The sequence below is a fragment of the Patagioenas fasciata genome, chromosome 3 (genome assembly GCF_037038585.1).
Source record: "Patagioenas fasciata isolate bPatFas1 chromosome 3, bPatFas1.hap1, whole genome shotgun sequence".
NCBI lineage: Eukaryota > Metazoa > Chordata > Aves > Columbiformes > Columbidae > Patagioenas > Patagioenas fasciata.
Window position 1 is genome coordinate 88362864 of NC_092522.1, and position 24333 is coordinate 88387196.

Consider the following 24333-nt stretch of genomic DNA (forward strand, 5'->3'; position numbering starts at 1 on the left):
AAATTTTGTATGACCGAAGGAATAGTTTTATTGTAGCAGAAGGTGCTGTGGGTCCTTACTCATGTTGAAAAATGTCTTGTGTTGGTGAAATGCACTGGGCTGGTGGCATGAGACTGCTGCTGGGGACTGCGAGCGTGGGATTTCCATCTGGCCAGTGTGCTCGCTACAAGCACAGGAGAAATGAATTACTGACAGCCCACATGGTGTCCAACACCCTAAAGATCAAGGACAGGCTCCTGTTTAGTGTAGGAAAACACTTCTTGCGTAAGGACTGGGTGCAAATCCCATTGATGAGGAGACATTGAGCTATTAGACTGGCTGAGCTCTGATCCCCACAGTGGCCTGGTGCACCTGCAGTTTGCCGAGTGGGAAGAGGGTCAAAGGATGCTGCAGTACATTTGAGGTGGCATGAGTTTGTAGTTGAACTGGACTCATGATACCATTGCAATCCTAAGGCAAATGCTCGTGGGGCGTGGGTCCTGTGCTTCAACTGGAAAAAAGTCACATGAAAAAGAGAATTGCTGCTTTTATTTATGGAATTTTGCTGTTGCTAGTGGAAGCCATGGGAACCGATAGATCAATGCCAGACGCTGAGCTGACAGCACATATGGACAATTTTTTTGGTTGCCCATACAAAGCAGCCACTGTTGTGATATTGCAGTTACATTCATCAGGGCCTTAATGATAACTAGTTCTAGCTGTAACTTTCATATGAAGGTATACTTTTTCTCTGAGACCCTTACTATACCTACAACCAAGCTAAAATGCTGATTTTCATCCGTTGCCTGGGATAACTAAACATTGCTTTTGGAGACTTTTAGTTGTGCTTAAGTTCACATAACTGGCACAGTAACTACATGTCTGGAGCAATTACCATGTAAATACAAGATAAGCAAAATATATCATTATAAAAACAATTGAATATCAAGCATTTCAGACATGTCATTATGTGAATTAGTGGTAATTAGCTGTCAAAATCCATAAGCACAATATAATTAACCCACAAATGCAACATAAATATAGAGTAATTACAAAAGTCGATTCACTAGAAAGATTGAGTTGTCTTTTTAACAAGTGTAATAAAATATGATGAATCAAACTTTGCTGGAAGTAATGTATATTAAAGTAGCAGGATTATGTTGAAGAAAGAGAAAGGACAGTATTTGGCTCTACTTCTCAGAAAAATGCCACTAGAAGTCATCTGTTTTTCAGCTGTATACTACATATATACACCATATTTGTATTTTCCTTTTTAGTAAATTGGTTATACCAAATACAGAGGACTGTGGTTCACACTAATAACATTCTATGATGACTAGCACACCATATCCTTTTATTAACCAGAAAAATGATTATGTGAACATTTGTCCTGTGCTTGGTTGGGTTTTGCTGTAACCGCTAATACTCATAACAAATAAGACATATTAATATTATGCTTGCAAGGGAAACAACCAACCAACCAACCAACCAACCAAACCAAAACCACGAAACCAAATCAACCAGAATCTCCCCCACTGCTCTACCTAGGTGCTTGTCTCAGTGGTAGAAGACCAATTTTAAAGGTATCATACATTTCACAACTACTATGTGTATTTCAAATACATTTTTCTCATTAAGAACAATATTAATTTCTGGAATAAATGAGAGTACTTTAATCATCAGCACAAGCAAAGCCTTGATTTATTCTGGCTCATAAAATGAAGGAGAAAATGAGGGGGTAGAAGATGTGGAGTGTCTGTTTCTTTTGCTTTACCAGACATCTACTTCAGGAAGCTTGGATAAATACAGACTTGGGTAGAACTTACTGTGAAATTAAAAAACATCAGTCCTATAAAATACAAACAGCACACAGTCTCTAATTTATACAGGGACTAAAAATGTGCATGTGTTTATGTACATGTGTGTGCATACACAATTACCGGGACATTGTATAACCAGTATGCCATTCCTTAAATATTTATTGAAAGTCTCAGGATTTTTGATCTCTAATCATGAACGCCGCAACTGTGCTGACCCACCTGCCACTGAGATGACAAAAGGAAAGGAGCTGACATTGTGTGACCCTTGTTCACCCCAGCAAGGACTGAACAAAGCTTATGCATCTTTTGAGGCTTCTTCATCTCATGTGGGAAAACTTGCTATTTCCCTTTCCAGATCTCATCAGCTTTGCAGCTGATACCCAGCCCAGCATAGCTTGCAGTGAGAGATGATGGGCAACATCCTCCCAGAACAGCACTAATCATTTTCAGACAGGCTGCCAGGTATGACACCCCTCCTGCTTTGTTAAATGTGGACATTGCTCACTAGACAACACTTCTTCTTTATCTCCAAAGTAAGCACATATTGACCTGAGTGATATTAACTGGACAGAAAGTTAGTTTCTGAATGGGATGGTCCTGAAAACCTACCAGACTGAGCAAATTTTTCTCTGTCAAAGCTTGTGTAAGGTTAAGATTCCTTGTTCACATAGTGGAGTCTCTGCGACTCTATACCAGTGTAACAGAGCAGAACCTGGGGAAAGAAAAGGAGCTGCTGTGATTATGTGTCACTACTACACAAGTTTATTTTGGTGATGACATGGTACTACTCATGATGAGGAATTTACAATTCAGAAATCAATAGATTGAGAGCAATGCCTTAGGGAATAAGCAGAAATAAGCAGAAACCCTCTTTGATGACAGTTCTAACGAGATCATATATGATAATACATATTGCTCATAACTACAAAGCACTTTGAGCTGAATGATCTCTTATTTCAGCTTGACTTCTTTCTTCCTCTGCTGCTCTAGAAAGAATAGAGCCCAGCAGTTTGAAGGTGCTGCCTTCAGTCACTTCTGAGCTGGGCAAGTACTTGCAACCTGCAGGAGAAATAAAACTTTTTCCCTGCTGGTAAAACTGAAAGAGCGACATTCTTGCTCAGACTTGCAAAAAGTCACATGGAGGCTGAAACATCAGAATTTTCAGCCTGGAGGGAAAATATGAGTAACTGCAGAGAGTGGGAATGGAGAGATGGGAAATCGGACTTATCTGTAGCAATAATCTTCTTAATTAGGTGTTGACCTTAGCACTGTAACAGCACCACCACGTTGGACAACGCAGCACAGAAATACTGGGCAATCACCCAGGAAGTGGAAAAATGAAACTATTTTTTTTCAGCCTGTGCACCTGCTTTGTGTCAATATGTCAGAACCACCACTTCCACCACCAAATCCCAGTACTGAAGTACACAGTAGAAGAATTGTAATGGCAGCATCCAAGAGGGGCCACTTTTCAGGATCATTTTAGCATTGCCTTCTTTTTTTTTCCTTCTCCCTTTCCCTTTCCCCCATCATATATCCGTTTCACTGCTCTGTGTAGAAGTGGACTGTGTTTATGAAATACAACTTTAAAATGCTGCTTGTGGGTACTGCTGTGCTGTGACATTACAAGCGAGAACTCTGTGAAACTTTGATTTGCAAAAGAAAACTTTTTTGTTTCATTCTAGTGCTATCACTTTTGCTAACTTTGTTACCGAACACCAGTGGCACACAAGGAAACATGCACACAGTTTTGGAACACAAAATATCTTTCCTCCGTCAGTTCTCAGTAGAGATTAATTGAACTTCCAGAGATCCTCAGATGTGTTGGTTTCACATATTCACACCCATTAACTGCCAGAGTGTACTCAGTTTCTTACATGATGTCCCATGGGAGTGCATTATTCTGACCCCTACTACAAATGTGAAAAACTAATTTGCAAAACTGTCTAGTTTTCAGGGTGTACTGGCTCCATAAACTCACTACCAATATTTAGCACCCTCCAAACTGGTAAACTAGTCATTGACAATCTGATTTTGACTCAAGTTCAGACTCCAGAAAGCAGATGAAGTCTTCATCGCTTTCCCAGCTTAAGGTCTCTAATACCTCATTCTCAGTTTACACTTTACATGCCACCCCTACCAGTACCAGCAGGAATCAAGAACCTACCAACTTCTTTACTGGTAACCAATAACCAAACCTGGAAGTGAGCAAATACACTTGTAACAGCTAATATTGAATCTTACTGAAACAAAAAATGCTCTTCTTGTTCCAGAATGTGAGACACTGTAGAGTTTTCTAGCTGCTGCCTCCATAGTCTTGTCAGCCCATCACTGTGTCCATGCTGCAATGCTCATTGCTGCATTTTACACTGCTGCGGTATGACCAAAATCACAGCCTGCAAATGCAATGTGTGCAAGGAAAGCTGTAGTGCCAACTGCACACTGCAGCGGGGGGCTGAATCCTTTGTCCAAAACCAAAGGCAACGCCCTTGCAACGGCTGCAAAATGCAAAGATGATGCACCTACACTCAGTTTGTGGTCATTCCACTAATTGCTCTACATTTACTGTTGCCATCCTTTCTTTCCACACTTCTGTATTCACTCTATCCCCTTTCATGGTTAGGTTGCAGAGTGGACAACAAATAGTTTTGAATTATGCCTGTCGTCTAAGGTTAGCTACGGGATATGCTCTTATGACAATGATCTTAAGTAATAGCTTATGCAAAAGAAATGTTTTAGGGTATTTCATATGTTAGTTATGGTCACCAAATAACTTAAGTAAAAAGACAGCTACCAGAAGTCCAGCAGCACGCTTTGTATTGACTGAAAGGCGAGAGTAGGATCCCTACTTTCCAGCTGAGTAGCTATGGGACATGTCTCAGTGAGCAGAGCTCTCATTTGCCTACTGTTGGGATACAATCCTTTTAACATGGCCCAAGTGAGAGGAACCACAATGCAAATAAATGCATGCAGCAGTATGTTTTCCATACCACTATAGTGACCACTGGGCTGGGGCACCATAAAAGTTCTTTGGAAATACTTTATAGGAGAATTTTCGTCACCTTGATGGGCATCAATAGTGCTAAACTTGCAATACATTAGTTATAACATCCCTAGCTATATGTAGTCCTATTTCCCTCATCTGTACCCTTAGACAAAAATGTGCCCGTGTCTAGCATTATTGCATCCTATCATCTTCTTATCGTGGTGCCAACGTGGGACATCAGACATGGTGGTGGATTGGTGTCATGCTGTGCTGGACTGAGAGCACACAGCCTGTGTGCAGGGTGGGAGAGACAGGGGAAGCTGAGATAGTATTTGGGGCAGCTGTGCTCAGACATTTCTGCTGGTAACCCCCTTTCTCCCTGCTCATGCTCCAGACCCATGGGAATCCCAGCTGGCCTTCGTAGGAGTGCTCTACTCATGATGGGGCTCAGGGGGCCTGTGGTGGAATCACGATCTTATCAGAAGAAAGAGATTGTGTAAACAACCTGGGTAAAAATGGGAGAAACCAACACATTTTTCAATGGCCTTGCTCAAGTGGACCACCACATCAGCATATCTGTCCCAGAGCTCAGGGCATTTAGTCTGCCCTGTCATGCTGAGGAATCCTCCAGTGGGTCCAAGACACAGCCACCTTCTGCCTGGAGCACCCAAACACAATGAAGAAGGAGATGGGAGGTTTGGAGACAGATGCTGATTTGCTATGTAGTGGCTGTCCCCCCTTCTCCCTTGTTTCCAGATGCAGGATCCTTAGTGGCATTGGATAATGTCTCAGCTGCTCTCTTTCCTAACACACATTGCATTTTCTGAAAAATCATTTCATGTGATCCCTCAAATGGCACGACAAGCTTGCAGGTGACTCACCTGAATTTTACACTTGGTGAATGAGGCTGGACTAGATGACCTCTGGAGGCCCAACCTACATGATGCATGACTCAATGATTACAGCAACTGTTGCATATATGACAAGAAAATACGTGCGTGAACCGGCCATCTCTACCTAATACAAAAAGGAAATCCTTGTCTACTTAGGAAAGAATTTTAGAAAAAAATGAACAACTTTAAATTGATGACAGCAGCATCAGTACCACACCTTGTTTGGGCAGGCAGCTAACATAACGGAGGCTTTCATTCAATAAGCTTAAGGTAGGTCTGTTCTATTCATCCCGGCACCCCTGTTTTGCCACAGCCACGTGTCACAGGCTGCAGCATGTGAGCCCATCTGACCAAAGAAAGGCTGGGAGGCATGGACTGGACCCTGTGATGCCCCAGTCCCCACGAGAAATAAAGTTCCCCCAACCCGTGAGACAGAGGGGACCAAGGAGTCACTACTCTCCCACTGAGCACCATCACAGGGCACAGGTAGCACAGTAAGCTGATGGGGTAGTGAATCATATCCCTCGCAAACCACAAAAGCTGACAGGAGGAGAAATCCCTGGAGAGGTGCACCAACATGCTGAGCAGCCCAAGCACTGTCAAGGCTTGCACACCAAAAGAGGTTCCAGCTACAGGCAGCTGGAGACTGGCATTGCCCTCTTGCCTGCCCATTCTTGTGTGGCTGGCCAGACATGGGGTTCCTCATGGCTCTCTCCACTTCGGACCATGCTGGAATGTGGTGAGAAGCAGCTGAACGCTCAGGAGGCATTGCACCATTCTGCCAATGCAGAAGTACTGGTGACACTGGAACAACTCAAGGCACCAGAGGGTTGTAAAAGGGAGGCTGAAACAGCTTGGATGGCTGCAGGTTGCTGCAGCAAATAAAGTATGATGAAACACAGTAGACAATTTTATATGCTCTATTAACTGTATTAGAACTTCATATCAGAATAATTTACTCCTGGATTCTACACAGTACGGATGAAGTGACAAAGCTCCTCCAGTTCAGATCGTTTCCAGAGGCCTTGGCATAGAAGATACATCCAGTAGGAGCTGGTAGGAGCTGGAAATTTATTCTGGAGGCTGTCCCAGCAATGTTAGAGGAGCATCTGGAACCTTTACTCCTAGTTGTCTTTTGTTATGTTGGCACTGCCAGAGCACTCGGTAGCAAATACCAATCTAAAACAGTGCTGAGGTTTCATGGAGACTGTTCAGCAACTCTTCCTCTGGCCATGTGAGAGGTACTCCGTGGTTCAGATCAGCCTGATTTGCCAGCGATCTGCTGGAGCAGCGCTGTCTGTGTAGAACATGACTTCCCACGTAGTCACACTGGTGGAGTAACTGCCCACTTCATCCGTTGCTGAACAGTGGCAAACACATCCCTGGGCTGAGCACCTGCAGGAGAAAAATTAGGCAATTCAGAGGTTATTCCTATGTGCCCCACTGCAGCAGTTGCAAGCAGGAATATTTGTGCTGCTCCTCATGCCCCTCTGCAGGAATGATGTGCAGGCACTCACCTTTGATGGATGATTACTCTTGGATGAGCTTGCTAATGGCTCCAGTTATGTCACTCATGAAGCTAATCTTCCACATTCCTGAAAGACCCCATTAACACTGCATTAGAATACTGATGGCTTTCATTCACTGAATTATTTAATTACTTTAATTTTTTAAGCATATCAGAATACCTTCTAAGTCAAACGTGACCTCTTGTTCTTCTGTGAGAGGGGCTGACCTTCAGCATGCTTCAGGGGGCTGCTGTAGCCTTGCTTTTCTCTTCACACACACTCTCCCTACAGCACTCAGCCTTGTACCTTCAGAAAAAGGTGTTGTTGAGGAAAGCAGCATGCTAAGTGGTTTTCTTTTTGTGATTTATCCAAGTGCCTGTTTGCTCCCACATGCTGTGAGTGGATAATAGAGGTTCTCAATCAGAGTTAAAATTACTAATGCTCTTGTCTGTGGAAAGTTTAGTGCAGAAAAAAAGAAAAGAGGTTAATGACGCTGCTGTACTACTGATCTTACTATGGTTTGTCATGTCTTCATCCCTGCACCTCCGTGCAGCTTTATTATATCGACTGGTTATTCCAGTTCATATCTCCACTGAAACCCATGTAAGACAACTGTATCTGATGTTCTGCTAAGATGGTGAAACTAGTGTAAAAAGCCATATAAACAATAACAACAGGAAAATAATGTTTTTTTCAGACACTGACAATTCAACAATAGGCTGACAGTGAGTAGCACAGAGCATTACTCCACCCTTCTCTTGAATATATGTTTATAACAGTAAATTTCATCTGCTTATTTCCTCAGAGAGGGAAGCTGTTGAAATTATTTTGCACAGGATGTTGGAGTAGTCTGAAAAAAATTGAGCAACAACAGCAGCCTCTCTTGCTGCAAGTTATTGACACTTCAGTGTCTGGCTGCAGTTCCAAAATACATAGACAATATACCATTAATTCTCTTTTTCTAATTGTGTTCACTCTAGGGTCTTTTATGACTCACAAGTTATGACTACTTTTTAGTTGTAGTCTGCTATAATCTTTTTGTCAGTCTAAAAGGGCAAAGAGCTGATTACTTCCATTTATATATTCCCAGTCTTCTACTAAACACATTTAATTTATGGGAACCATGGAACTTGAAAATGGGACAGCATTAGAGTTTCATGTATTCACGTACGAAGTCATTTTTAGTTGAGATAGATGAACTCTGATGGATTACACAGGGTCAAATTATACGACTCAAATTAAGTATATCATATTATATGATGTAGTGATGGAGTGATTTGGCCAAGCCAGTGTAGGCTTCTTCTCTGAAAAGACCTTATATCAGGCATCCAAAACCACTGTTGGGTACTTAATCAAAATCAGTCTGTTTTGCAGGGATCGTCAGCACACATGGGTCACTGCCTAAAGTACTCCATCTGTATGGTGAGAGTAACTCAAACGATTGCTTGTTAAGTAGCCTGGGATCAAGTCACCCTTTATCAGAGTGCCTGGTTTCTGACACACAGGAGCTTTCAGCAGATGATGTTATCCCTTGGGTACCTCAGGCCCAGTCAGAACCCTAGTGAGAACTGCTAGTTCCTTATGGTGCTTTAGAGAAAGATTAGCACATTGCAAAATTTACTCTTGAGACACAGTTCTGTCCAAAGGTTGTCCTCCCCTGTATCCTGGATGTCTTCAACGTGCCTTTGTGTACTCTCCCCAGTGCAACATGGAAGGTTTGTTGTCACGCTGGCTCCAGTTCACAGACACATGTCCTCTTGATATCACTTCATAACCTTCTTTCACAGGCTCTTGACAACTAGTGCAAAAGTTTCCACTTTTCCCCAGATTTTGCAGGAATCACTCCCGAAGTCTCAAGTCATCTAACCCCAATTCCCCAGGAATCCTTGTTTGTTGGAGTCTTGCTGCAATATAAGCCTAAATTTAGAGAGTATTAAGAACAAGCCTAATGTGAAATACAACGCTTCCTGAAGTAGTTGCTGGGGCTGTTTCCTTGCTGAAAATTAGACACGTGTTTAGTTCCAAGTGAATCACCTTCAACAACTGCCTGCATAAGGCCAGCACAGGTATGGGCTCGGAGGCTGAGCAGTGAGCCAAGTGTACGACTTGCTGCCCTAACAGATACAAGCCATGGCTCTTTCCCAGAGACCTTGCAGCTCGGGGTGTGTTTGCCTTAGGAGGCAAAAAGGGAGATAATTTAATGCATGTGATCAGACACTCCTAAGACACTTCTTACCTTAATTATATTTGCATGGAAATAAAAACAAGTAGAAGGGAAACTCTGCTATTATCAACACAGTTTGACATTCTCAGTGCATTAGCATATGAAATGATCTGGTGGCAGAGTAAATAAGACATGAATTACTCTTTAAAAGCTTTTACAACAAATGGTAAAATGCTTCCATCTCAAAGGTGACCTGTAATTTTTAACAATTTGCAAAACACAACCACACCAATGAAAGTGAGGGTTACAATACAATTCTTACAAATGCTTCAAATAATCAAGTTAAAATATTCAGCACAACTAGCTTCAAATATGCCTTTTCATTTTCAGCTAAGTCCCTATGACAACTGGGCTGGCTGTATAGTATAGCAGCCAGTCGCAAACGTCTCCACAGGAGCCCTTTGCTTTTGCAGGGGCAGCACAGTTTCCCTGCTGAACCTAACAGTTTTGGCGAGTCCTTCAAAAATGCCCAACTTCATAACCCTTCTGGAGGCCTCACAGGCTGAAGCTGGATGTTGTCCAGCTGTGGCAGTCATGCCCTCACTATACTTCATCTCGGTGTCCCAAGTGATTTCATTTTATCCCACCAGCTCCCAAGGTGTCACTTGAGCAAGGAGCTGGTGATCTGCCCTGGACATCTGAACATCAAGTCTAGGTGGGCAGAAATGGGCCACATCAGGGTATGGTGGTCCATGAGACATCATGGCCAGGTGTGCCGGCAGCAATGCACAACAGTCTCCGTGTGTTCTGGATTAGGACTTCAACATCTTGATGGGATTTTAAACAGCTTCTATTACCAGCCTTATATTATACCCACCAAAGCCAGTGGTTTATTTAATTCAGAACAGCTTTATTCAGAGATGTTTACCCACAGAGTGTCCCAATCTGGAGGCACAGGAAAGGAGGTCACTTTTTTTTTTTTTTTTCTGGTTATTTTCAGCAGTTCTCTATTCCAAATAACTTGGAGCTGTGCATAAAGGCTGATTATCTAACTTATCTAGGGGATTTGGACACACAGCTGTGCATCTAAATCTCCTTGAACATGTTTCAACAGTCTCAAACACATTATGTTAAATTGGAGACAGGATTTTTGGATTATAGGTGGGATCACGGAAGAGGGGGCACCAGGCTTAGAAACTAAGCAAAGGTGTAATTTGTGCATAGGGTAACTGGCTGTGAGCTCATGCCACGAGTGGTGGTGGCATGGAGGAAGGATCTCCTTGGCCTGAGAAAACCAAATGGTGTAAACTGCACCAGGCTCTTTTAAACTCCCAAAGAAGCATGCACTAGGACAGCAGCACCTCTCTTAAAAATGGTGGGTATTTAGCACCTGAGCATTTTGGAGTTTGACAGCTTTACACCTTTGGAAACAGCAGTGGATGGTTGTGACCTGCAGAGCAGGAGCTGAGACCCGGGGCTGGCACAGTTTCCTGATTAAGCTGAAACCAACACAGTGGAGCTACCCTCTCTCCCCGAGACCCAGGCTCATAGTTTTGCCAAATTATTTTGACATGTTTTCTGCACCCTGAGGATTTTAACTTCACTTGTAACAATACCTTTTGGCTTGGAAATGTTGTTGATTTTCTCTGCACTCTGTTGCTAAAAAAGGGGGAGGGAAAAAAAGAGGAAAAAGAAAAAAAAGAGTTGATTTCAGACACTTGAGACTACAGGAATTGCTCAGGTGCTGAAGTCAATGCAAAGTATTAGCTGATAAGTGGGAGGCTTAAATGTTAAAAATCTCAAGGTAGCAAGACAATGATTTGAAGAGGCCTTCTCTCTTCCGATTACTACTGAGAAAGGATGATATTACAGTGAACCTTGTTAAGAGGTAATATTCCCAACAGAGAATAATTGATGCTAACGCTAGTGTCAAACTGAAGATATGAAAGGAACTAATTACTTTTTTTTTCTGCTAAGAAGAACTTTCCATTTTGTCACTGCTTCAATGCCTGAGCAATGCCATTAATCTCAAACGTCTGAATCCCCGCTCCTCTGCTTAATTTCTGTTGGGAATTGAGGAAAATAGCAAAAACAGCCATGCCAGAACTTATTGTAACTGAATTCGGTGTCCTTAAATCAGAAGAACTTGTCAAAACATTCCAGCCAGCCTTTTATAACTAATTTGTAGGGAGCATGCAGCTGGAAGAAAGTAAGCATCCGGAGGGCAGGGTGTCTCATGCTGAGTGCTGGTTTGGCCATGCACTGCTGGGACAGGGAGCAAGGGATCCTGCCCTCATGGTCCTGCATGAGGTGGTGGGGACATGCATAGGGCTAAAAATGGGAGCTTGGAGGGAGGTTGGCTGTGCTTGCTAGTTGGAAATTTCTCTCCTCTCCTTTCATGCTCATGACAGGGTGAATGTGCCCTCCCTCCAGCTCTCATTCTGCTTCTCTAGAGGTTTCTATTTGGTCCTGGCTCCTAGACTAAGCAGTTACCTACCTGCCTTTAGTGTCTTAGCCCATTAGCTCTGAAGCTACAAGAAAAGCATGTGCTCAGGTTGTTTGAGAGAGAGCATCAAGAGACAGCATCACCTTGTCTTTGAGAGAGATCATCAAGAGAAAGCATCAGCTGGAAATGAAGGGGATCAGCACATCTACACAACTACAGCAGCTTCACAGCAGTCTTCCCTGGCTCAATGTTTAGTCTGCTCTTGAGTGCTTCTTTACAGTGGTGTGCATCTTCCTTGACTATGTTGCAAAGAACAAGAGAGAAGCTGGATGAACAGTTTTCAGACAACACGCTACTGTGCAAGAACTTCGTCAGACTATTTAACATCAGCAAAGAGTAAATAAGTTTAACTGCTGAGAGCCATAAGGAGGGATATTAAACAACTTTTTTTTTATTCTCCGTGATGAAGTGGGAGTTTTGGCAGCCTCTTTGAAGAGCAGGAAAATGCCACTTACATGATACTGTAAAAATCCAGAAGCCGAATCACATTGGAAATATCACACTGGAAGGGACCTCAGGTGATGGTGTGCCATGACCCCTCCATAAAGCTGGGTTAGCCAGAGCACCACTAGTCCAGAAGCGCAGCCTGTGTCTCCTCTTACCTAAGGCTGGGCTTTCAGGACTGTTCCTCACAGGGATGAGAGTGGCCCTGCTGCAAACAGTGACCAGGTACTACAGGACAGGGGGAAAATGAGAAAAATCCCTCTCAAGGATTACTCTTGTGGTTGAAAATCCCACCGAAGTTTGAATTCTGGAAAGAGGGAAGAAAACAAGAACTGATTGAGATCTCTGCCCTCTATCTGGGCATCTGGAAAGACTCATTGTTCTAAGAAATCTTGGGAGCAGAAGAGCCATCGGACTGGTCCAACTAAAGGTCACAAGCAGGACTTCTCTCCCAACCAAATCTAGACCCTTTCCTTAGTGTAGTCCCAGAAGTAATATATACAAGAGCATTGATTTCTAGTAACTGGAGAAGGGGCCACTTTTTAAAAAAAACAGCTGATGCTGAATATTTCCTCCTTATGAGGACATTAACAGAGTTCTGGCATTTGTTGACAGGAGAACAGAGCTCACATTTGATCCACATCAGTACCAGAAGACAATACTTTCTCCTCTGTTAGGTTATGTTTGGCACATGAAATGTCAGGAATATGCAAGATTTTGGGAGATCATGGGAAGCATTTATCTTTGCCTGGATGACACTGATTTGGGGAAAGAATCTATAGGTGAAGGTGTAGAGGTGTCCGCATGATCAGAGGATATCCAGTTTTTTCCAAAGGTGCTGGCTACATCTACACCGACTTGTGAACTCAGTGCAAAAGATAATGCACCTGGGGACAAACTTTGGCACAAGAAGGTTAACACTTAAGGGTGACTTGAAATAGGCAACTGCACCAATATATCTGCCTAAATTGATCAGGAAGGATCAAAAGTGCTGTGGATATGGCTTTTAGGGAAATATATGTCTAAATGAGCTGTTAAAATCAGCAATTTGAAATGCCAATTTGTAGCACACCTGACAGGCGTGTAGTAGAAACTGAACACAAATTTTGGGGGATTGAAAGACTCAGGTAAGGAGATACCATTTCTGAAATCTACTAATAGTTAGTTGTCCAGGGACATTTCTGAGACAATATTTGTTCCACAAGAAACAATTACTATCTGGATCTCTGCAATTACTATCTAGATCTCTGTGTGTTGATGCTTCAGTGCAGCAATGCAAGGAACCATCAAGGAGTTTTTGGTAATTTAACTTCATCATGCTGGGCACGGGTAGATGGCTGGGATGTAGCATTTATCAGCAGGCATTGCTTGTTGAGGACTTTCTTATCATCTGGCTTCACTGTCCAAGGTCTACTATTACACGCATTGTACTTTTCAAGCTCTTTTTGACCCTGTTTTTATTTCCTTCTATCTGCCAAAAAACATCCTAGCACAAGTGAAAATTCAGACTGATTGATTTTCAGAACTATTTTCAAGATCACGCAGTATTGCTCAGCCATATACTGTACACAGCTTGAACCACATACGCAGGTTTTCTTGCCTCATGGAACAGATTAAACCATTCTATCTAATATGGTCCAGAATTAGATCAGCGTTGGTACTGCTGTACTAGATACTGAAATTATTTGAAGGTTGTTACATTAAAAGGTCCATTAAGATATTTGTTGTTGAATCAACAATGTAAAAGCATTCCGCTTAAAACAGTCAAAATAGAATTACTTCCATGCTTTGCCTGCTGAACATAACACTTGAAAAACATAATTTTATAAGCCAGTTCCAGAGAAAAAAAATATTTTCCTGAAAATCTACTATGGTATCAACAGCATAATGAATTAAATACACAGAGAAGAGAGATATTACATGCACCTAAAGTATGATATTTGAAATAACTGTAATATCTTTTTTCCTCACTCTTGAATAATGCCCATTGTGTGCCTGGTTAGAAAACAATAGCGTGGTTATGAAATAATGGAAATTTTATCCATGAAAATGCCACCCTCACATTAAAATCATCACACAGCTCACAGTGCGATGCCTGCAAACTTCTCAGGTATAAATCTGTCAGTAAATAAGGACTATTTTACTGTGGCTCTTAACCTTATGGGAACGTCTTATTAAATGTTTGATTAGAATGTGCTATACACTGTCAAATAAAAAAGATCAAATCAGGCTGCACTGTAAAAATTAAACCAAGAAAAGAGATAAATGCTAACCTCTGCATTTTTAGCCTACTTTTACATTTTATATTTGAAGTTCAAACTCTGAAGACTATAAGGTCTGCTTGCTCCTTGCTATTGTGCTCCCTTGCAGCTGGAGGTCCCAGGGCACATCTGCACGGCAGGGAGAGTGATGAGCTCCCTGTACCCATACCGGGCTGCTTGGTGGCACAGGAGTTGGTCAGAGCCTGGGGTGCTCATAAAACACGGGAGGAGGATGCAACTCCAGGTTCTTCACTTTTGGGAAGCTGCTTTAGTCAAGGCTGGAAGCTCTCAGTTTTCTCATTGTCATCTGGCTCTGGCTGCTCAGGAAGAACACTTGCAATCCCTGGGCTTTCCTAACCCTCCTCTGGTGCCCCGGCAGAAGCACTGGCAAGGGACAGCCAGGGTGGATACGACTGTGGGGAGTAATGAGACACTTGCCTCCTAGTCACAAGTCTCACAGGGTGGTTTTGAGCGTGGGCAGAAGATGGTGATGAAGGCCAGAGCACCCTGTCCATGAGGAAAAGATATAGAATCATTTTCAGTGAGACACAGCCTGGCTCTCACATACAGGTTACACTAAAACTCCTTCACATCTGAATAGGCTGCGGAAGAGCCTGCAATTATCTCTATTTACACTTGCTGAATTCCCCAAACTATAAGAGAACCGGGATAACAGCATTAATAATGAGCCCTTTAGAAACTTCTCTCAGCAACCAGAAAATAAAGAAATTTAGCTTAAGAAAAGTTTAACTAAGATGTGGAAGAGACATTTAAGTAATATTTTCTTCCCTATATGGTTATGTATTAATAATTAATTTGTGTTCTCAGCAGTTCCCAGATATCTGTTGTCTCCAGTGGCCATCCACAATATGTAAGGGATATGGACAAAACCCAAAAGTACACGCAGTGAATTTATATAGATAGCAGGGACTCAGGAAAATTGGCATGAACTTTTTCTTCCAATATACTGCTGTGATTGGGCCAAGTCCTTACTTCTCTCCGGGACCTGGTATCTGGAGTTGCCTGTACTCTAGGATTTATCTTTGATGGTAATGCAAAGCAGAACCTTAACATGAACCCCAGCTCAGCTCCCTCCCTGAGCTTGGCTGTCCCTTGGGCTTGACCAGGACTTTCTCACCTCATTTCTGCACTTGTTCTTTTGATTGCTCTTCAGCAGCTTTGGGCAGGATTCTTTGCTAGTACTTATGAACAGGAACAGTTAACAGAAATGGTATAAGTATCCAAACACCCATGAGGTGCTTTTTGACAGCTAGCTAAAAAGGTTGCAAATACCTCCACTAGTAAATCCCAGTATACCTATCTATTGCCCACCCACATACCCATCTTGCCTGAAAGCAAGCGATGAATAAACACCTTGCATATGGCTGATCTGGTTTTATCTATGATATGTTTTTTCCTCTTGTATGAGATACTAAAAGTATTTTCCTCTTTTAATTTTTTTTAATTTTTTTTTTTAGCGAAGTTTTTGTAAATAGTCCTTCTGTTATCAAATACCTGGAAAATCAAGCAAGCTTTACTTTTTTGAGCATGCATTTCCTTTTAGCAGCTTAGTATGTGTTAAATCATAAGCCAGAGCCTATAAACAACAATTACAGAAAACTGATATTTTGACACTAAATACTGTATCCTCTTCAAAGACACAATTGGACTACACTAAGTCATTAAAAAGTGTCAATTGCCATCTAATATGAGAAGGTTTCAGAGCCAATTTGGCGCTGTTGCTCCTAAGGGAAGGTTTCTCCCTGCTTTGCAGACACTTCTGTGAGAAGAGAAAGAGAGAAAGGGAAAAAGAGAGAAAGAAAAAGTCTGTGTTTGCTTCAAACTCTCCAGAACAGAGACCGTCACAACCAACACATTAAATGTAGGACTTGTTTCACTTCTATAATAATGACAAGAAAAATGTCATGTAGGGATTTCCCTAATTTCTGGTTCCAAACTTCTCCACGAGTAGAAGCAATTAGGACTACAGTTCCTGCCCCCAAACTGAAGATGGAGCCTTTTGGACCCCCCAAGACCCCACCAAGGCTCAGCCAGGCAGCACAGTCCAACCACAAGAGATCTTCTGACAGGAGGCTCCAAGCACAAATTGTAACAATTGTGGATAACTACTATTTCTTGTACTAGAATAAGAATTCTTACTATTTCTTCCTATTTTTTGTTTGTTTGTTTGCTTGGTTGGTTGGTTGGTTTGTTCTCTTTTGTAAGAGGGGGCTTTTTCTTTTGTGTCCTTGCATTACCTGACACAATGGGACAACATCCACTGAAGGAGACCACAGGATTCCTAACAGCAAAAGGCATCTCCTTTTTTGAGGACCCGTGGTAGGAATTTGAATGTGGACAAGATGATCGCTGTTTTCCCTGAAAGCCCTCCTAAGACTCAGCAAGCAGACGCTGTGTGAAATGCAGCCCAGAGAAAGGCTCATACACATACAGCAGGCAAGGGCCATTGTAACACAGGTGAGTGCTCTATTCATACCAGCCCCTAATGCATAATTCGTCAAACTATTGAGGATCTTCAGATCTTTGTTTTGGTCCAGGGAACAAAAAGGGTGGTGATCTGGGCTTTTAATTGAGGAAGATAATGTCCAGCATAATTTGATTTTTTGGCCGTCTGTTACAGTGTGGAATTCACACTCACACTGTGCAAAGCAGATTTATCAAATATTTACAGCTCTGTGAGACCGCTTGGCTAGTCTGTGCTAGCCTATGAAATATAACAGCTACAAAGTCATTAGTCTTGGCAAAACAAGAAAGGTGAATACTTGACTTTCACAACTCAGGGAAAAAGCAATTGCATGGAAAACCATCTGAGCAGCTGTACAGCACAGCTGTCCCAGTGGGATGCATCAGACAGAGTTGGGGGCACGGACATACCCAGCTGGACTGCTTCCCTCTGGGCAGAGCAGAAACATGCTGCTCTGGCCCTCAGAAGTTTGGAGGAATCAGCTGGAAAACATCTAGTAAAGAAGAGGTTCGAGTGACCCATTTCAGACCTCACTTTTAATTTCCAAATTCGTTGCTAACTGCTGAACCTCAAGTATTTCAGCAGCTTGAGAAGCTCTTTGTTTTATTATTCTAGTGCTATAAAAAATGTCATGGTAAATGGATCAAAACTAAGTTATTGACTGTGTGAACGTGTGAATCATGCCTGTGTATTACCATCACCCACTCCTGTGACCAGGTCTCACTGGGCAGCCACCTTTGGTTTTTCAACTTTGGATTTTTTGGAATGTGAAATTAAGATACAGCAGAGATACAATTTTGGTAAAGTCCAAGTATTTCCCCTCAGGCAAAACTTAACACGTGAGAAATGTTATTACTTGAAAGCAGTACTGCAAGAACACAAACGTGTTGATGGGAAGCTGTCCATTTAAAAAATAAAATATTACCTATTTGACTGGCAGTCATTGCATATTTGCAAGTCAGGAAGACATAGTTACAGCTCAGCTGTCTACAAAACTCTCTCTAGGAGGAAACGGAAAGATTTTCATCAACAAAACACTTGAAGCAAGGCGCAAAATGTTCAATTCTGTGAAACACAGAATAGTGGAATTATCCTGGCAATTTACATGTGAGCTCTGAGTCAGTGCTTTTAGGCAGGCAATAATTCCACATAAGCATCTCTGATGAAACAGGATCATAAATCTCTTTCTGAATGGAATTTTTCAGTTTATGAGCTTGGCTTCAAATTCCTGTCCTACAGGAAAGATGCTTCGAGACAGAAGAAACACAGGAACCAACCCAGGGAGTACAGTTCGGGTATTTTGCTACGTAGCCCCTTATTTGCATGCCCCTATGCTAGTTTAAAATTGGTATTCAAATGGGTATTTAAAATGGGTATTTCAAAATTTAAAAAAAGAGAGAAGAGAAACAGTAGGGCAGGTAGCGCTTGTTCTCTGAGGAACAGACTGGCTTGCTGATATATATCTATATCTATATTTATAAAAGTAAATCAGAACCAATAATACTTTAATATTAAAACCTATCTAATTTAGCTTGTGGGGAGGAATAAGTTAATCTGACAGTAAATAAATGTATCGGTTATTTGCTTTACAAATATCTTTTTTTCTTTTGCTGCTTGCGCTAGAAATAGAAAACAAAATCTCCTCTCCAAACAGATTAAAAAGGGTGGATCTGGAACTGGTCAGTATATTCAGGCCCTGGACTTAAAGTGGAAAATAGTGGGATGATGTCAGAGCACAGGTAACTGCAAAAACACCCAGAAGCACAAAGAAGGTGCCTGGAGGAACAAGAGCGAGCCAAGGGCTCAGGTGGGCCACGCTGGGGCTGGGACTTTCCAACCTGCGGAACTGGTCACAGGTCGCTCTCCTCCTCTGAAAGGCTCCACCCAAGAGGTGCCATCTTGTTTGAGATGTGGGTTTGGAAGGGGGAACCTTTCCTGGCCTTATGTGACTTCTGGATCTTAAATGAACCTAAATTAGCAAATCAGCTAGCAGTGTAATTAGAGGCACGCTATCCCTCCAGGACATCCAAACCTGGGAAGTCTTGCAGGCAAGGGTGACGCTGGAGGTCTCCGTGCAGCGGGAAGCTCTGGTGTTTGGCCAGAAGTGTGAAGGAGTAGAGTTTCCAGTGCTTGCAACTAAGTGGCAATGCTGTGGACTAGTGACATGCTTCCATTTCCTAGCTTTTCAATCATATTTGGTGACGCACTGATACTGTACCACTGTGTCTGTGGGAGTACTGCAGAGACTGAACGATAGTTTAGGTTTTACAAAAAAAAAACCCCTTCATTTAAGACCCCAGACAGACCCCCGAGAGGACATGGGTGACCCTCAGAGGGGATTTTGCTATGAACTTCTGTGACAAACATAAATGATTTGTCTGCTTCCGGCAGACATGTCCCTTCATGTCTTCCACAAGAGGGAGGCTGAGCAGGGAAAGGCTGTGCCCCGAGTCCCACAGGCCCTTTGGTGAGGGAAGTGCCTGGCAATGCGCACTTATAGGTGATGGACAAGGAAACCCCAGCAGCATCCAGCAGTGTCCAAAGCAGAGATGGGTGTGGACATGTGCCCTGGGCCCAATGGTGGGCTGAGGAGGAGCTTTCCCTGGGGCCCAAGGGGAGCAGGCAGATGCTGTGCAGCCCAAGAAGCTGCCAGCTGGTCAAAGGCATCTGTCCAGCAAAGGCAACAGAGGTGGAACCTACATTTCAGAAAGTCCTGGCAGCAGCCACAGCCTTCGTGACCTCCATGTGTAAGACTAAGCCTCGTCTTGAAGATGGTGGGCTTAATTTTGGTGTTTTTGTTCCCTGTTCCCATTCTGGATGGGAGGGAGCAGTAACAAAAAGGGTAGTTCCCTGTGAACTGAGGAGTTAGATGTTGCGGCTGATCAATGTGCTTCTTGGGTTCCTACATAATTTACAGCCCCAGACAGTTCTGCCCAACCTGACTTTGCTGCCTGTAGGACTAAGGAAAATTATCCCCTTGTAGTAGGAGCATCTTGCTACAAAAACTCCCATGCCAAGTCCTAGCCAAACCCAGGATGTTTTACAACACTCTGTGACTCTTTCAGGGTTATCTCCTTGCCAAGGTGGGAGCACAACTACTACTTTGAATGTGACTGAGCCTTTAGAAACTTTCCTTGTGAGAAGTTTCTCAGCAGTCCAGTGCTGTGGTTGCACCAGAGCTCGAGACTGTTCTGGCTGCACGGGGACCAGATAACTCCCTTCTCTTGGAGCAGACTTTTATAGATCTGAAGGCTATTAGCATGTCCTGCTTCAGTGCACTCTTCAAGTTAAAGAACCTGATTAATCTCCCTTGGACTACGTTTTTAAGTCTTTCCCTGTGCCCTCACCTGATAGTTGACATGCTGAGCAGCTGTGTCCCAAGTGGCAGAGCGCTCCAGCTGAGTCCTCGCTGATGCTAAGCTGCAGGACCGAATCCCTCCAAGTGTTTTGTAGGGTGCAATCCTCCTTGTGCAGCCCTGTGAGATGCCTGCCTTTCAGCACCACTTTTTTTTCTCCTGCAGAAGTGCTACCAGGCAAGCTGCTTCCTGCCCTATATTTGTGCAGTCGATTATTCCCAGCTCAGCATGATGCTTCATACCTGTCCCTCCTGAACCTGATTCTGCAGATCACATCTCCACATTGGCTACATTCAAATTCTGACCCCATCTGCATTTGCTTAATTTCCCACCACAACGTCCTTCACAGATGGCATTTCTGGTACTGCCAGGTCTGTCAAGAACACCAAATTAGCTATGTAAAAAGGTTCAGAAGGGCCAATCCACCAGCTGTTTGCAGAAGTAAAACCTTGGGTGGGTGGTTAACTTTACAAAGGTCAAAGTTGTTGATTTTATGAGGGGTGCTCATAATCAGCCATATTTATATTCTTGAGTGTGTGGAGAATAGGTGCCAGACATTTTAATATACCAGTCACTTTATTAAGGAGAACCAGAATGATGTTTTCAGTCAAGTTATGCCAGGAATTAGTTTGACAGACTTAATGTAATTAAATGGAGATGAGTTTGGCCTGGTGACCTTTTTCTCTATCATGGTGTCTTTCCTATGTTTGACCAATGACTCTTCAAATAGCTTCGAGATGATTTATGGCTTTTCTCACCGTTTACTTTGAGATATTTTTCTCACTTTTTAATATACAAGACTGCTCCCTTTGTGTTCTGGAAGACATCCTTATGCTTTAAACATATTACCCTCTTAGGGAGGTTCTGATAAATCCAAACCCCTCAGTCAGAAGAGGTGCTACTGTCAGGTTCTTCTTTTACATACTCACGCAATTGCCAGCAAGGGGCACCTAGATTTCGGCAGAAATACCTGGATCAGTGGAACATCAGGTTTAAAGCTGACAATCAGTGTCTTTAGGTGACCACTTGGTGAAGCTGGTGGTTTTTACAGGAGAAAAGAGACCCAAGAAAGCTTTAAGTCACATAATCAACAGCAACAGGCTAAAGTTTAGAGCTGCTAAACCAACAGTGCCTCTGCCTAAATGCTCCTGAAGTTGCTAAATAACATTATAAGCAAAAGTGTGTCTTAACTTTTTTTGGAGCTCTTAGGTACAAATGCTTATCTGCATCCTGAAAGGCAGGGAAGATACCTGAGGAAACAGATGATTTCAGCATGCACAGGACTTTGTCAGCAGAGGAAAACCAGGGAACTGCTAAGCATAATTTTCTCTAATTTTCAAAGAGTACCTTGCAGAAGAACCAAGCTATTTAGAAATAAATGCTATTTCTTTGGACATCTTAATTACATAACATTCTCAATTTTATGATGGAAAGTGCTCTGTTTCCTGACAATTATCTGTGTATCTGGTGCCTGACATTCATCTGTGTTTCTGGTGCTTGTAAATTAATTGCGGATCATAATTTTAGCAAATAAGAGATTCTGTGGTGGTGTTTTGTGTTTGTTTGGTTTGTTTGTTTGGGTTTTTGTTTGTTTGTTTGTTTGTTTGAATTTCTGTGTGTGTTTGTTTGTTTTCTTTTAATTAGGTAGATCATGTAAAAGGTGCCCTCCTGGGCCTCAAAAGATTGAGAGATGACTGAGATGCAAATGTAGGCATAGGCTGAAACCAGCCTACGATCATGGAAGGTTGCTGGCTCTTATGAAGCTGTGATCTGTATTTCAAGACGAAGCCAGGAACAGCTCGCTCCCTACTTACAGATCTCCTAAAGATGATAGAAAAAATCCATAGCACTGCTGATTTCCTAGTTCTTGTGCAGGGAGGCTGGTGATGCTGTTCAGCCATGATTTTCCTGATTCAGCCTGCCTTGAACTTTTGGATGAGCATGGTTCACACAACCGAATGCTTCTCAGAGTGGCACTTAAACCCTGGCTTGGGAAAGTACAGAAGCACATGTTTGCCTTCAGCCTTGCCTTCAGCTGCTGAATAATTCCACTGAAGCTCATGGCACCTAAGCCTCCACTTGAATTAAACAAGCACTTTTTTGGGTGGAAGCCGTACTTAACATGTTTCTCTATGGGAAAGTAGTGCAGTTCTGTATCATCAGAGTTGCAGATTTTTTTTTTTTAACTTAGAGCTCCAGGGTTTTTTTGAATGCATGATCACATGCCAATTCCAGCTTTGTTCTTCTAAAACTGAAAATTTCAGGAGTGTTTTGGTAAAATTCCCAGCCACCAGGAAATATCTAAACACAGATGAAATGCCACATGCTTTTAATAGCTCATTATTTAGAGGAAGTGTGGATCCAAATCATGGACTTTGAGTATAAGATTGGTGATAAACAATAAAATGAACTAGCCTCATTATCTGCCCCACCATCTTTTTCTACATACATTCAAGGACCACCCCCCATCTATGACCAAGGAAAGATTTTTATCCTGCCTGATGCACATTTTGGGTCACAGGGACTAACAGGTAGGTGGATACTCCAACAGCTATGTTTAATTCCCCCAGAGGTCCAGCCCTGAAGTGAGAAGCATAATCTACCTCGTACGGTCCTGAGAACTATTTTCACGCCCTGTGCATCATGCAGCCACTCAGATCCCATCCGGGCGTGGGAAAGCAGAGTGCAGAGATCTGCCCTTTCTACCCACTGCAAGAAAGGGCGAGGTACTTCCGAGACGATCTCACAGCATCTCGAACAATGCGCGGGGATGCCCCGAGAGCCCGGGAGAGCCCCGTTGCTGCCCGGCACCACAGGAGCGCTGGTTGCCGCGGGGAAGCCGCGCAGGGCAGGGATGCCCGCTGCCCACCCTCGCTCCGGGCTTCCCACCGGCACCACTATCCCCGTCACCCCGGCAGGAGCCCCGCAGGGACACCGCCGGGACGCCGACGGGAACCGTCTTGAGCTCGCGGAGGAAAACTAAGCGGTAACTCTAACGGCGGCAGCCTGCTGCCCTCCTGCCGCTCCGGGAGCGGGCTTCCCCCTGCCGCCCGTCCCCTCGGGGCAGCAGCGGGCGGTGACAGCAGAGGCACCTCGCTCCCTCCCGTGGCTCCCGGGGACCTCCGCACGGTCTCCTCCCTCCGGCCACCAGCCCCAGAGACTCACCTGGGCTCCAGTGCCTACGGCTCCTGTTGCCCCCTGGACGGGGGTCGCTGCCCCCGGGAGGGGGAGCCAGGCAGGGCCCCGGCGCCTCCCCACAGCGCGGCAGCCGCCAAGTGTCGCGCTGCCCCCCGGCACTGGGATTTATCGGTGGCAGCGGAGCGGGTGGGGACACGCCATGCACAGCCACTTCGGGGAGCGCCGCGGCTGCGGGCAGCGCCCGCTGCCTTTCCCGCCCCCCTGGGCGGGGGGAGCCGGCGGGGCCGGGCCGAGGGGAGGTTGCGGCGGCTCCGCTCCGGCGGGGAAACGACGCCGCCCCCGCCCCGCCCCGCCGCGCCCGCCAGGGGGCACCGCCGCCCGCCGCCGGGCACCGCGGGCCCCGAGTACCGGCGTGGGGAGCCGGAGCCGGAGCCCGAGCCCAGCCCCTGGCCCGCCGCCGCGGCGCGGCTGCTGCCGCTGGTGCTCGGGCACGACCCTTATCTCTTCCCGCCCCACAGATGCGCGGAGGCTGGAGCCGTGCTGGAGGGGCTGCCCTTCCCCTGCGGGGGCGGGAGGCGGCGGGACCCTGCAGCCCTGCGTGCCGCCCGCCCGCTTGAGGTGCTGGGTCACCCCGCTGCCGGGCGGAGCTCAGGCTGCCCCGACGCGGGCAGTCGGATGGAAAGGTGTGTCCGCGGGCATAGCTCTTTCGAGGGCTGATACCCACTGGCCTCGGCTTCAGGGACTCTCTGGAAACCGGGCGAGCCTGCTAGGGGCTCGCCCTCTCGGGGCTCGC

General features: G+C 44.2%; 1 protein-coding gene across 6 annotated transcripts in view; it reads right to left on the minus strand.

The window, feature by feature from the left end:
- Positions 1 to 23850, minus strand: part of HTR1E (5-hydroxytryptamine receptor 1E) — a 40966-nt gene extending 17116 nt beyond the window's left edge. The window contains exons 1-4 of one of the 6 annotated variants that reach the window (XR_010651179.2): positions 23568 to 23849; positions 7367 to 7579; positions 7196 to 7273; positions 6588 to 7073 (exon numbers count right to left, since the gene is read on the minus strand). The gene's annotated coding sequence lies outside the window, so the exon portion shown is untranslated. Of the gene's footprint in view, positions 1 to 2408; positions 5035 to 6587; positions 7074 to 7195; positions 7274 to 7366; positions 7580 to 23567 lie in introns of those variants that run through there. The other 5 variants (XR_010651178.2, XR_010651180.2, XR_011738446.1 and 2 more) reach the window with 5 other exon arrangements.
- Positions 23851 to 24333: the final 483 nt, after the last annotated feature.